We start from the raw sequence: 15,306 nt of genomic DNA on the forward strand, positions 1-15,306 counted from the left end.
CGCTTTAAAATTACCTTTGGTTTCTCTGAATGCCAGCTCAAAATGCCTATTTTCAAACATTGCAACACATCCAAAAATCTCACTGAACACCAGCGGACATCTGGCAGAATGAAGTATGTGTGCATACAAAATCTGGGAAGATGAAGAGCCCAAAACAATGTTCATAACAAAACTGGCTGAGCTATGCATGTCTGAAACTGAAACTGGATTAAAACCATCAAAATCGAAATGTTTAAATTAACTGAGTGACCTACTTTTGAGTGTCACATAGTTTGTAACTGTTAAAACGTCATAGATTTGAACTTAGAATCAGCATTCTAGCTGCATATGTAAAAATTGTATTGACTTAAACTGGGGGACAAAAAGTGACATTTTATCTGAAACCTGGCTTAATGAAACTGAATTCTGCCTGACATCTACCCCCACAGGAGTTAAAACCTGCTCAGCCACTCTTCCCCTTGCCAAAAGGAGTTGTCACCTCTCTGATTAGATTAGGGGTGGAGCAGCTGTTGACTACAGGGAGGTGAACAAAGGCCTGTCCTGGACTCAGGCAAATGTTATATTGGGGGCGTCGTAAAAGTGGCTTCCTCTTGGGAGAAGTGGGAGGAGAAGTGCCTCTGGGAACCACCCGAGCTGGAGGCGGGGACAGGCAGAAGCTTCCCCCATGTGCTTTGGAACCTAAACCACACCCATCTGGGCCAGAGCATAATTTTAAAAAGATAGATAACTCAAAGTGCGGACTTGTCAGAATTATATAAGTAATATCATTATTTTTGTGATTTTTCTGTGAACATTTTGAGATGCGTTAGGACCGACTTGCTACTCCTTACAGTTTTGCCGTAATCACGATTCACGCACTCGCGAATTTTACCGTGATTTGCGATTTGGTTAAAAATCCAGCCATGTGTAACCATCAGCAGTCATTTCTTTCCTTGCTAAAAATTCGTTTGCCTCTTAATCACCATCTCTGAATCATTGCTAAAGTGAGCCTGAACTCATCCCAAGTATCTCTCACTCACCCTGAACCTCCTAAAGGGAATTAAAAGCATTTTCAGCATATTTCTCACTTCATTGCCACCACATTCAAAGCACTTGGGCCTGTGTTTTAAAACTCATACCTGATTTCTCTAAGTTGCTGGCGGGTGGGATATTGAACTGAATTATATTTGATTGCATTTCTAAGAACTGTGTGCTCTCCTCTTCATCTCCTTACATTGCATAAAGGGGGGGTGAATTGTCAAAGAAAAGTGATTGCTTGTTTTGTTGAAGTCATATCAAGTTATTTCTGTACTGCTTTTATTCCTCATTGCTTTTCCCTTGAAATCATAAAAGTATTTTTGCTACTTGATCCATCCTATACTAACTCCTCATTGATTATAAAGAAGGGTGCTAGTGTCAGATTACCCATTGTTGATTAACATTATATTTATAAGGGCGATATCGATTATTAATTTATTATAAAAGCGTGGTATCTATATTTTGTCTTATTTCTCAAATAAACCTTTTAAACTTGCAAAACAGAACTACTTCTTGGCTGGGGTCAGGGGGATTCTAAGAGAGGGGTGTTATATAGGGGTAGTCATCCAGAACTCATGAAGTGGACAAAAAGATATATCAATAAGGGTTTCCATTCAGTATCCCAGACTAGGCATTGACTTAGCTGTAGTGTTGAATTGAATCTTCTTACAAAGTGGGGGCTCGTCCGGGATCTTCTGGGTTAGATTTACCATTTGTGCAGATTAATGCAGTGTGCCAGCTGACCAGATACACATATCCGGTCGGATCACCACGCTGTGTTACGCTGTGTTACGCTGTAAAGCACTCCTCAAAGGAACGCTCTAAGGAAACGGTCTGTTTTGCAAAAATAAAATACAAACTTCTATAAGTCAGGAAGGAACTCAAATTCCAGAATGACGACACTGGTAGACATCAAAATAGCCAGAGGGCACTTCTTACATAAGCTATTTGTGAGAGGTGAGTGGACTCATCAGGACCAAACGGTCTGGTTGCAGGCAATCGCGCAACAGGTCACTGAAACAGGGTCAGATATATGGGGAGATCAGGGTCCCCTACATGTGGACCTGAGTGAACTATATATGGCCCCTAAAGCCAAAGATGAACATAATAAGATTGCCAGGATAGCAGCATATTTGTATCTATATATGGGAGCCATGCAGACAAATGTGCTGAAGGCCAAGATCTGGCAAATAGGCAACAGCTGGCGTTAGAAAAGGCCCAATCTGACCTGGTCTCTTCTGAGCAGAGGCTGCAGAGGAGCCAGGAGTCAGAAAATGATAGTAGGCAGTATATCATTAAAATAAAAGAGGACATGGATAGACTGCAACAGGAGAAGGCTGACCAGGATACCATATTGCTGGCCTTGCAGAAGGAGTACCAAGAAGGTTTGGACTCCCTTCTGCAGAGCCAGAAAAAGCTGGAGCAACAACTGGACTTCAACAGGGCATGCACAGAACAGGTAGCCACCCTGCAAATTCGATTAGACAGAGAGAAAGAGGAAAGCAATAAATTGATTCTGAAAGACCTGGATACCCAGGCAGAGTTTGATCAGGAGCGCCAGAAAGCTGGTGCCTTCCAAAGGCAAAGGGACGACCTGGCGGCACAGATGCAGGCTCTTAGTCAGGAAAGGGATACCTTAGGCCAGGAAGTCTGCCACTTAAAAAGGAAAATGGAAGAAAATCACCTGGCCCTCCAGGGACTGGGTGACCTCCAAAAAGAACACCAGAACTTGTTAGAGCACACCAGGAGGGTGGAGGAGGCTCTGGCAAGAAAGGAGCAGGCCAGTAGGGATGGGACTGGGGAGGTAACCCTCCTGCAGCAGAGACTGGCCCAGTACTCCAGGACCAATCAGGAGGCACAGAGAGAAAATGAGGCTCTCTGTCAGCACAATGATAGGCTCCAGCAACAGGTAGCGATGCAGGAGAGACTGATAGAGTTGAGTAAGGCCTTAACTGAGGAACTGAAAGCGCAGGCTCTTGCATTGCAACAGGAAGCAGGGGCGGATAGAGATGAGGTTCGCTGGGAAAGAGAAACTCCTGAGCATAACCTCAGGAGCCCTAGTACCAGAGGCCTTCATCTCTCCCAGTCCCTGGACTCTGCCACCCCCATGTCCCCTCGCGCACATGAGCCCAGGGCCACGGGGATGGCAGATTACTATCCAGCTAGAAGTATGGGGCTCATAGGCCAGTACCTCCCAGGAATGGATGGGCGGGCATCCGGGTATGGGCACCCAAGCACAGTGCAATTTAGTGGGGAACCCCAGGAGAGTAGGCCCATTAAGGGCATCCTGAAAACTTCTGCCCAGTTAGGTCAGTGGGGGGGGGGTACCCATCAAATCCTGGCAGCAAGGAGGAATCTGAAGACTCCTCTGAACGGCGCAGGACACAGGAGACTAGGTCCCCACATTCTGCCAGCCATTCCCAGGCTCGCAGCATCCGGGAAAACCTGGAAGATCAGACAGGAACCTCTGGGAGCAGTGCCTCTGAGTCAGAGGATGAATGGACCAGGGTTACCCGAACCAAAAAGGCCAATAAGGCAAAAAGGGCCTTGCTTAAGGACCCATTGAAGCAAATAAAGGCAATAAGGAGTGTCATCACGCCTTATCATAAGAACGCCAAGTATTCCGTTTGGGAACACTTGGAGCTCTATGAGCAAATGATGGAGACTTTCCATTTGAAGGACAGCAGTAGCTGCATCCAGTACGTCAAATGGACATTCTCCCCAGAATACTCCAGTTTCTTTGCGGGGCTGGAGGACCAAAATCATTTAAGATGGTCCACCTATAAGGTGGCCATCTTGAAACATTTTTCTGTTCACAGAAATCCTCAAGAGGCTCGCAAGGCAGCCTACAATTTGCAATGTGGGGAGGATCAGGCCCCACAAGAGTTTGTGCAAGAATTAAAACGTGCTTTTGCGCAGACCACCAGAAGGGTGCGCACGGATAGCAGAGAATTTATCAATACGTTTTTCCATGCCTTACCCAAATACATAATGACCCAGCTCGTGAGAGATTTTCATGAGAAAAGATCTTTAGACTGGGTCATTGAACAGGCTACTCGGATCTATGAGGTGCAGAAGCCTATCGAAAATAAAAATAACGCGCCGAAAAACCCCAAAACCAACAGCACCCCGGCTGCTGCCAAGGAGGCAGAGGTAAAGGTTGCCCCCGTTTTAGATTTGGAGATGGGGGGGCCTAAAAACCTGCCTGCACCAAATAATTCACATCCCAGAAGGCCCTCGGGCCAGTCACAGACAGGGAGTCGAGGAGGTAGTCCCACAAATGGGGTCCCCTGCTCCCCTGACTATGTAGGTCCCCGCTTCAGGGGAAACCGACCAATCCTGGGTTATGTGTGGACTCCTCCAGCCCAAGGGGGGGGATCCAGCCAAGCACCTAACCCAGGGAACTTCCCTCCCAACTTCCTACAGGAGGGCAGAAATTCTCCAAATCCTGGGCAGAACTTTTTTCCCAGGTATCCACCCAATTTCCAGCCCCAAAATCATCCATCCTTCTTTCCCCAATTCCCTGAGCCCAGACAACCTAATCCGGGAGAGGGGAGGCCAAGGGTGGAGGGGTACCAAAATCTTCCCAACCAGGGGTACTACCAGAGAAGGGATAGCTACCCTTCCCGGGATCAGCCCAGGGGAGAAAATAGAGCCCTGTATCAGCCTGAGCGGGTTTCACAACTTGAGCGCCAGGTCCAAAATATGGCACGAGATCTGGGTCACATACTGAGGGCTCAACAGAACCCTCAGATGAGCATGCCACCGCAGAATGCCCCAAACTCTGGACCTGGTGCTCCAGAACAATGACGGGGGCAGCACCCCGATAACACACCGGTTCCCAGAGAGGAGGCACAAGGGGAACGGGGGTGTAAAGCCTTGGAGGAAGCTTCCTTCCCAACTTGTAAACAGCCCCTGGAAAACCAGGAACCGGAAACAAAATCTCCTACCACTGAAAGCCCGCCTCCTAAGGAGCAGAGGGGGGGTAGGAGAAACAAAGGACCCAAACAGACCCCCTTTGTGGAGGAGGTACAGGTCTTCCAATTTGAGGGAGAGGGATCCTCAGAGGATCCTGGGGAAAGGATCTTCTCCTTTAGAGATGGGGGAACTCCTCCCAAGGAAAAATGGGTCCCAAGGGATGCCAATTCAGAGTGGGAAGATATGGAGACTGAGCTACCGCCGCCCATCATCTCATCCCAGAACCCACAATACCGAAATCCCCTGGTTCAAACCCATCCTGATGACTGCCTCCAAAAAGGGCGGGCGGCCCAGAACCGGAACCAGGGGAACCCACAATGGCTCTGATCTCCAGTTGCCAACTTTTTTTTTCAGATTCCCAAGGCTCTCCACAGAATTCTGCCCAAATCTCTTCGCTAGCGATGTCCAAAACCAGAAAATTAGAACACCAGTTGTCCAAAAATGTGCATTATCTGTGCCCCCTTGAGGAGAAGGAGGGAAGATACTATGCCCCGGTACAAGTACAGGGGCAGGGTACAATTTTGGCACTGGTGGACACTGGATCCCAAGCTACCCTTCTATCCAAAAGGGCCTTTGAGGAACTAAATGCAGGAAGGGGGGAGAATTACCGTATTCCTCTCACCTCTCTTCCTGGACAACTGCAGAACTTTGACGGGAAGGAGATTCCCGTTGAGGGGACTGCAGACTTGGACATTAAAATTGGGTGACACAAGGTGAAACACCCGGTCATAGTAGTGACTCCAGAGGGCACCCCTTGTTTACTAGGGAATGACCTCCTGAGAAGGTTCTCACCCCTAATAGATTGTGTAAACAAGGTCCTCTGGACCCAGACTAGCCGACCAATAAAATTAAAACAGAGTGTCAACCATGTCAGTTTAAACGGCACCTGCCACATGGTTGAACAAAAATCTGACCAAGTAGAATTTCACTTCCAGAACAACCAAACTCCAGACGTTACATTAATAGCAGTAGGACAACAGACTGGTGATGGGGGGTCCTCTCTATTTCTGAAAATCAACCTTCCTTCCAGTTTAAGGTGGTATTCCACACTGGAAGGAAACACCCTGAAATTCTTTACTAATCCACAATCAGAAACTCCCACTCCTATAGTCCAGAAAGATGTGAAATCAGCTCAGAGCCTGGCTGATATTCAGCAAATTGGAGAGCAGTTGTTCATCCCTGTTCAGTTAAATGATGGGAAGGACTCTGTTCTCGCTCGAGTGTGCGTGAACAATGGTAAGAGCTTCATCAGCGAAGCCATGTTCCGCTAACTCCCAAAAGATCCAGCCATTCCCACATTCAAACTGATAGACAAATGGGAAATGGACCTGGAAGCACCTAATTCCAAACATCTCCTGCCAAGCAGGTGTATGCTCAAAATCTCCATTGGCAACAAGAGCATAGTCCATAATTGTTGGGTCGTGCGAGACGTCACTGCCACCTTTTACTTAGGCAGTGACATTCTCAATCGCCTTGCCATTAGTTTGGACCTAATAAACTTCAAAGCTTGGTCCCGATTAGCGGATAATCCCATGGGCTTTGATGATCCAGAAAAAGCATTTAGGTCAGCTCAATTGCTACCTTATGCAGTTGAAATTCAGATCAAAGAGGAAGTCACCATCCCAGAAAGGACCCGACAATTCTCCCTGGAAGTGAAAGTTAAAAGAGGACAACATTTGAAAAACCCTGATGCTTACATACATCTAAACGCTTCTCTCCAACAGCAAGGGTTGGGGGTAAACCCAACTCCATTAGTCAACATAGAATATGACACCATTCTAATAGAGGTGGATAACAGCGACTTAAAGAGTATTACTCTAGCCGCAGGCACCATTATTGGAATGGCGGTTGATGACCGACATTTTTCCATCGATTTAGGAAATGAACTGTTAGGACCAATCCCCAAGGACTGCTTTGACAGTGACAGTGATGACAATACAACACCAGACAGGATTTTTACCCGGCATGGGGGGAACTTCCTGGTGTACACTTCCTGCCCCTATGGTAAGGAAGATGTGACTTCTGACTTCAGGAGGGATGAGGTGATTTTCCAGGTCCATGAGGGTTGCCTTTCCCACCTGAGGCCTCCAGTCCAAATCAGCACTCTGACCAGGGACTTCTCCACCCAGCTGGAGGAGGCAGCTGAGATAGCCAAACCAGAAGTCTTTCCAGGCTTCAGGCAGATGGTGGAAGAGAGAGTCAACCTAGCTGATGCCTGTGTGACTCTGGAACAAAAGCAAAAGTTGAAACAAGATTTCTTGGATTTCCAAGATCTCTTTGCAGTAGACTCCTATGACTGTGGCCGCACCGACATCCACACAACAACAATCCCCACGGACCCTGGAATGACTCCAGTGTTTGTGAAGCAATATCGCTTGCCTCTTGCATCCATGGAGACCCTTACTGAAATAATTAAGAACCTTGGGTCCCGGGGAATAATCCGTCCAGTTCACAGCACCTTCAATAACCCGGTGCTGGGAATATTGAAGCCAAACGGCCAGTGGAGACTCTGCGCCGACCTCAACAAACGGGTCCATACTTTCCGATGGCCTCTGCCCTACATTGACCAAGGGCTGGCCCAGATTCAGGGGTCACAGGTATTCACAGCAATAGACCTGACCAATGGATACTGGACCGTGCCTGTCAGTAGGGAGGACCAATACAAACTGGCTTTTACCTTTGGGGGCCAGCAGTACACATGGACCCGGACTCCCTTCGGATACCTCAACTCCGGCAATGAATTCAACATTTTCCTACATAAGGCCATGCCCGACCTGGGTGCGAGGGGTAACCTGGCTTATGTAGATGATGTCCTCATCAAAAGTTCATCTGTGGAAGAACACATAGCGGAGATCCGTTATGTTCTGACGCAGTTGAGGGCCGCCGGAGCAAAACTTTCCTTTCAGAAAGCACAGTGGTGTAGAACCCGTGTTGATTTCTTGGGGCATGAGATTACTCCTCAGGGTCTCTGTCCCCAAGAAAAGAAAGTGGAAGCACTCCAGAAACTGAAACAACTCTGCGGGAACAAAGGAGCCTCCTTGGACTGACTAATTACAGCAGAAAGTTCATTGAGGGCTACGCAGAGATCACTAGACCCCTGATTCATCACCTGAAAGGGGGGGTCAAGCGGGAATGGGGTCCAGAACAAGCCGAGGCAGTAAGACAACTCAAAAGAAGCCTCTCACAAGCGCCCTGCCTAGCTTACCCTGTCAGAAACAAGGAGTTCTTCCTGGAGACAGGGTTCTCTAATACGTGCTTGACGGCAGTATTATACCAAAAGCATGACAAGGTCAATAAGGTAATCTCCTATGCGAGCAAAACTTTATCCTCTGTGGAGGAAAAATTCAACGATTGTGAGAAGGCACTCCTGGCAACGGTGTGGGCATTGAAGAATTACCGCACGTTTATCCATGGGGAACACATCATAGTGGAGACTCCACACCAGCCTCTGCAATATCTCCAAAGTGACAGAATCCGGGCCGGAAATGTGAGTAATTCCCGAATTACTTCCTGGATTCTGTCAATGCAAGGCTTTCCTGTAGAGGTCAGATATGGCCAAAACAAGAAGAGTCCCCTCGCGCAAGGTCTGGCTGACTTGCATGATTGTGCCAGAGAAAACTGTCTCGAGGACGAAAGTCTAAAAATCAAGGACAACATGGAGGCATACCTTAATTCCCCACACAAAGTCTTTGAAGAAGACAAGTGTGAGGGAATGCCCACTGTCTATGTGGATGGATGCTCTTACCATGTTGACAACAACGGGGAGAAAGAACTGGTGGCCGGCGTAGGGAATGCCTGGGTGAAGGAGTTCCCAGAATCCTCCGCTGGATACAAAATTGGTCCCCGAAGTAGTCAGGTGGCAGAATTGATGGCTGTGCATCAGGCCATCCTCACTGCTGTCCAACATCAACTCCACGAACTGGTCATAATCACCGACTCGGATTATGTACGGAACGGGTTCGTGGAGCACCTGGTTAATTGGAAAACCAGAGGCATGTTATGTGCTAATAACAAACCCTTGAAACATGGGAAGTTAATCCAAAACATGGATGATCTGGTCACATCGAATGGGATGACCATCTACTGGAAAAAGATCAAGGGTCATTCCAAAGTAGAGGGACCAGACAAAACTGGAAACGACGTAGCTGATCAGCTGGCCAAAACCGGGGCCATCCAAGGGGATCTAATCGAAATAGAGTCCCTGTTGGGGGAAATCCAGGTCACCGCTATCACTAGGTCCCAGACAAGTGCTCACAATGATCTTTCAACTGCACAATGGAGTAAAGAGACCCCTGATGCTGATTTAATTACAGCTCAGAAGGGGGATCCAATTATTGGTAAGTTTTACCAACACCTTGAGGACCCTGAGAACTTTCCCCTGACGGATACCGATTACATTGGGAAAGAGGACCTAAGAGTGTTGATGAAATGTCCAAAAATGTTCCGAATCCAAGACGGTTTGTTGGTAAGGAAATCCCAAGCTGGCCATGATCAGTGGGTGGTTCCTACCTCATTCCAAAGCCTGATGTTAAGTCACGCCCATGATGCGGCCACCGCCGGTCATAGGGGGTTTCACACAACACTGGAAATCTTAAGAGAGGTTGCATACTGGCCACACATGGGGCAGGACCTCGACCAATACTCGAAGGGGTGTCTTGTGTGTGCACAATTTCAGCCATCATCCCTCACACACTGTGCACCTCTCCAAAAGAGGGGGATGACACTGCCATGGTCAGATTTGCAAATTGACTTTGTAGGCCCTGTGATTCGCTCGTCTAGAGGAAACAAGTACATGTTGACCGTTACATGCTTGTTTACCAAGTGGGTGGAATGTCTCCCAGCCCCAAACTGCAAGGCAGAAACAGCAGCTGCCCTGATGATTAACCACATCTTTTCCCGTTTTGGTCTACCTCAAAGGATTGAGTCAGACAGAGGTAGCCACTTCACCAGTGAAGTAATGACAAAGATGTGGGAGATACTGGGGGTTAAAAGGAAGCTACACATTGCTTACAGGCCAGCTTCTTCTGGAGCAGTAGAGAGATACAACCGAACCATTGTGAGCATATTAAAAAAGTTTGTGGCAGATTCTGGGCCAAGTTGGGATATCGATTACCGCTGGTCCTAATGGCCATCAGATCTACCCCTTCATCTGCAACCAAAATGTCACCATTTGAGTTGATGACTGGACGCAAGATGGTGCTTCCCCAGCATTTGCTCTACAGAAATCAAGAGCAAACGTTGATAAATGCCTCCACAACTCATGAGTCTGTGGAGAATTTAAGGAAACACCTTCAACATGCTTTTGCCTATGCTCAGCGGAATCTAGAAAGATCAGCCGAGAGTATGAAGACCCACTATGACCTGAAAACTTCCAGGAAGGAATATCAGGTGGGGGACCGGGTCTATTTATACAACTTCCAAAGAAACCAGGCAAGACAGCGCAAATTTTTGCCTACATGGAAGGGAGCCTTTGAGATTATAGACAAGATCTCCCCTGTGGCCTACAAGATCCGCATCCCCAAAGGCAGTTTGGCAGAGGGGGAAGACAAGTGGGTCCACATAAACCAGTTGAAGTGTTGCCACCCCAGGCACACTTTACAGCAACTGGAGGAGTCCTCTGTAATCCCAGAGGGTACCACTCCAGAGTAATTCAATTCCAACCCTAAAATATCCTACATATAGCCTATCAAATTCTGTGTTTCTCAAGTTTGTGTTCCTGTCGCTTAATTTAAAAAAAATGTGCATGTTCATATCTGTTGAGTTCTAAAATATATATGCCACCCCACTATATCAATGGTGGGGGAGAAATGTCCATGAATAGGTATTGCCGCTTTTCCTTTGTCGTCCTAGGAGAAAGAAAACCTGGAGACTGGCCAAGGAGGACAATCCAGAGACCGGGAGAAGAGACCCAAGGGGCCCAGGGTACCGCCCAATATTCCCATCAGGACCAGCGAGGAGAACCGATCGATCAGTACCCGATGGAGGAAATGACGCTGAACTGTGCCATTTGCAGAATTGGAAGAAGATTATGCGAACATACCAGTGCGTGGGTCAAAACCTTCTGTGCACCCGACTCCCCATCGACTCAAATTCAAAGTGCAGTCGCATGGGGGGGCCTTGTTGGGTGTCCTGACCCATGTTTGAGCTATCATGCTGCAACATTGGTGCTGTGGGCTTAGAAAATCCAAGATGGCCAAAAAGCCCACATGTTTGCCAGAATCCAAGAGAACCACGCAGTTTGCGCGTACACCAAAATGTCTGCCTAACTCGACACCCACCAGTGTGAGCATGATGGGCCAGGGTGCCATGAGTGGAATGGGTGCCAAAGGTAAAACAGCAGCGCCTGTTAGCTCAAAAACGCTTTAAAATTACCTTTGGTTTCTCTGAATGCCAGCTCAAAATGCATATTTTCAAACATTGCAACACATCCAAAAATCTCACTGAACACCAGCGGACATCTGGCAGAATGAAGTATGTGTGCATACAAAATCTGGGAAAATGAAGAGCCCAAAACAATGTTCATAACAAAACTGGCTGAGCTATGCATGTCAGCAGCCTAACTGAAACTGGATTAAAACCACCAAAATATAAATGTTTAAATTAACTGAGTGACCTACTTTTGAGTGTCACATAGTTTGTAACTGTTAAAATGTCATAGTTTTGAACTTAGAATCAGCATTCTAGCTGCATATGTAAAAATTGTATTGACTTAAACTGGGGGACAAAAAGTGACATTTTATCTGAAACCTGGCTTAATGAAACTGAATTCTGCCTGACATCTACCCCCACAGGAGTTAAAACCTGCTCAGCCACTCTTCCCCTTGCCAAAAGGAGTTGTCACCTCTCTGATTAGATTAGGGGTGGAGCAGCTGGGGACTACAGGGAGGTGAACAAAGGCCTGTCCTGGACTCAGGCAAATGTTATATTGGGGGCGTCGTAAAAGTGGCTTCTTCTTGGGAGAAGTGGGAGGAGAAGTGCCTCTGGGAGCCACCCGAGCTGGAGGCGGGGACAGGCAGAAGCTTCCCCCATGTGCTTTGGAACCTAAACCACACCCATCTGGGCCAGAGCATAATTTTAAAAAGATAGATAACTCAAAGTGCGGACTTGTCAGAATTATATAAGTAATATCATTATTTTTGTGATTTTTCTGTGAACATTTTGAGATGCGTTAGGACCCTGTGGTGTATACTGGGGGGTTGCTAGTGGAAAATAGGGTCTCACTCCAAATGTCTGCATGTTAAAAATCTGACACTTCATCAATTCATGTCCATACTCCTTGCGCACATGTGTGTAAATTTGGGTAAATGTCCGATATTGCAAAACCAGTTAAAAAGCGCAAAATGTTGTCATTTTTGAATGCAAGCCCCCAGGAAGATCAGAGGTGGACAAGCATGGACCATAAGGAATATATAATGTGCACATGATTTTTTTAAAAAAGTTGTATATCTGGGAAGGATGTATTTGAAGCAAATATAGATTTGTGGGCAAACTGACCAGGGGAGGATCCTCTGACCCATAAAACCTACAGCATCACTCTGACTCACATTTCCTTCCCCCAATCATGGTAGAGGGGAGAATTGGGCCAATGACAAGTAGAGAGGGGCAGGCTTAGCTAGGCCCAGGCACACACCCATTTTCAAAACACATAAAAGGAGACTGCTGGGACAGGTAGAGAGATTCAAATCCAGTTGCTGCGGAGCGTTTTGCCGGACCACACAACATCCAGAAGATACCAGTTCCAGACTGACTCCAGCTACATACTCCAGAACCTAGAAGTTATACTTTAGAACCTAAATCAGAGGCCTAAAACCACAAGCTGAGTTCTCTGCAGCAGGCCTCAAATCACTGCAAGCTACTCACAGCCGGGTGAGCTGCTTGAATCCCTTGCCAAGAACTTTTGCCAGGACCAGTGCAGAGATCCAGGAGACGTGCAGAGACCGCTGTATCCGGACAGACCAGACCAGTGCCAGACCTGACCAGACCAGACCATGCAGAACCGCAGACCCAGAGACCAGATCGCTGTGAAGTGCCGCTAGCCTGATTGATCAGATCCGTGACGAGACCCAGTCCTTCCAAATATATTGTGAGTACAGCTAGGACGGGGCAAAACCAAATCTCTTAGTTTAAAGTAATATAATTCAATCTATTTAACCTAAGTAGAACTGCCTCCTAACTGTCACCTGTCATTTGTAAAGCTGCACCACTGTCATTTGTCAATTCTGAAGCTGCAAAGCTGTCACCTGTCATTTTGAGTTTACTTTAAATCCGAAAAATGACCTTTACAAAATTGTTCATATCTCTGGAACCGTTTGGGCTACGAACTTGGTTTAACTTTCCTCTGAAAGCGTAGAATCTCAGCTTTCCAACAAGCCTAGAACCGAGTTGCTACTCCTTATACTTTTGCCGTAATCACGATTCACGCACTCGCGAATATTACCGCGATTTGCGATTTGGTTAAAAATCCAGCCATGTGTAACCATCAGCAGTCATTTCTTTCCTTGCTAAAAATTCGTTTGCCTCTTAATCACCATCTCTGAATCATTGCTAAAGTGAGCCTGAACTCATCCCAAGTATCTCTCACTCACCCTGAACCTCCTAAATGGAATTAAAAGCATTTTCAGCATATTTCTCACTTCATTGCCACTACATTCAAAGCACTTGGGCCTGTGTTTTAAAACTCAGACCTGATTTCTCTAAGTTGCTGGTGGGGGGGAATTGAACTGAATTATATTTGATTGCATTTCTAAGAACTGTGTGCTCTCATCTTCATCTCCTTACATTGCATAAAGGGGGGGTGAATTGTCAAAGAAAAGTGATTGCTTGTTTTGTTGAAGTCATATCAAGTTATTTCTGTACTGCTTTTATTCCTCATTGCTTTTCCCTTGAAATCATAAAAGTATTTTTGCTACTTGATCCATCCTATACTAACTCCTCATTGATTATAAAGAAGGGTGCTAGTGTCAGATTACCCATTGTTGATTAACATTATATTTATAAGGGCGATATCGATTATTAATTTATTATAAAAGCGTGGTATCTATATTTTGTCTTATTTCTCAAATAAACCTTTTAAACTTGCAAAACAGAACTACTTCTTGGCTCAGTGGGGTCAGGGGGATTCTAAGAGAGGGGTGTTATATAGGGGTAGTCATCCAGAACTCATGAACTGGACATAAAGATATATCAATAAGGGTTTCCATTCAGTATCCCAGACTAGGCATTGACTTAGCTGTAGTGTTGAATTGAATCTTCTTACAGAGCGGGGTACGCATATTCCGAGGGGTGTACAGGGAGTTTTGCACGCGATTGGGCTGGCGCGAGCAGGGTACACATGTTTCGAGGGGTGTGCAGGGAGTTTGACACGCGATAGGCCTGGCGTGGGTGGCGTATGCATATTCCAAGGGGTGCGTGGGGAGTTTTACACTCGATCGATTGGGCTGGTGCAAGCGGGGTACGCGTATTCTGAGGCGTGCGTGGGGAGATTTACAAGTGATTGGCCTGGCGTGAGAGGGGTACGCATATTCCGATGGGTGCGCAGGGAGTTTTACACACAATTGGGCTAGTGCGAGCGGGGTACGTGTATTCCGAGGGGTGCGCAGGGAGTTTTACACGTAATTGGGTTGTCGCGTGAGGGCTGAGTGGCATTTTTAGCGTGATTTCGTATGCTGGTCCACTGGCCTTTGCGCCATGTAGGGGATTTGTGTGGATGTTTTGGTGCACAGGGCGGGGTTGAGGGCCTAACTGGCGTTGCTGCAGGGTCGCTGCACCACACTGCGCCACGGCTGGTCAGGAATGTTTGAATCCATGAATACGCGGTGTGTCAAAATGGGTTTTGGCGCACGCGGCTTGCGCATGCTAGTACACGCTCCGCTCCCTCTATGCGCCAGCCGCTACCGCCACTTCTGCACTTGAATCCATGAATTACCCCCTTTGTCCGTAGTAATGAAAGAGGAAAGGCAATATTGGTAGGTAAGGTGGACTTTCCAAGGCATTCTCTCTTGACCCCTCATGTTATTGTGAGAATTTGAACATTCTATAACACTTTGAAGAGTTCAAAGTACAGGGTGATCATACATGTGTCTAGAATTTATGGGACATTCCCTTAGTCATTTTGTGTTTAAAGCCCCCAGATGGGACATTCACGCCAAAGTCCTACCTAAACGAATGTACTGCCCAAAAATGTATTTTAAGCAATTGAAAAAAAAAAGTAATTTCAAACGTTGAAAAATATTGCAACCCTCTGTGTAACTGTGTAACTGTATGTGTGTCCTGCAGTTTCCACTCAAAACACTGTCAAATCTACTCAAATGA

This window comes from Ambystoma mexicanum, chromosome 1p (assembly GCF_040938575.1).
Source record: "Ambystoma mexicanum isolate Mex_15411 chromosome 1p, UKY_AmexF1_1, whole genome shotgun sequence".
Taxonomy (NCBI): domain Eukaryota; kingdom Metazoa; phylum Chordata; class Amphibia; order Caudata; family Ambystomatidae; genus Ambystoma; species Ambystoma mexicanum.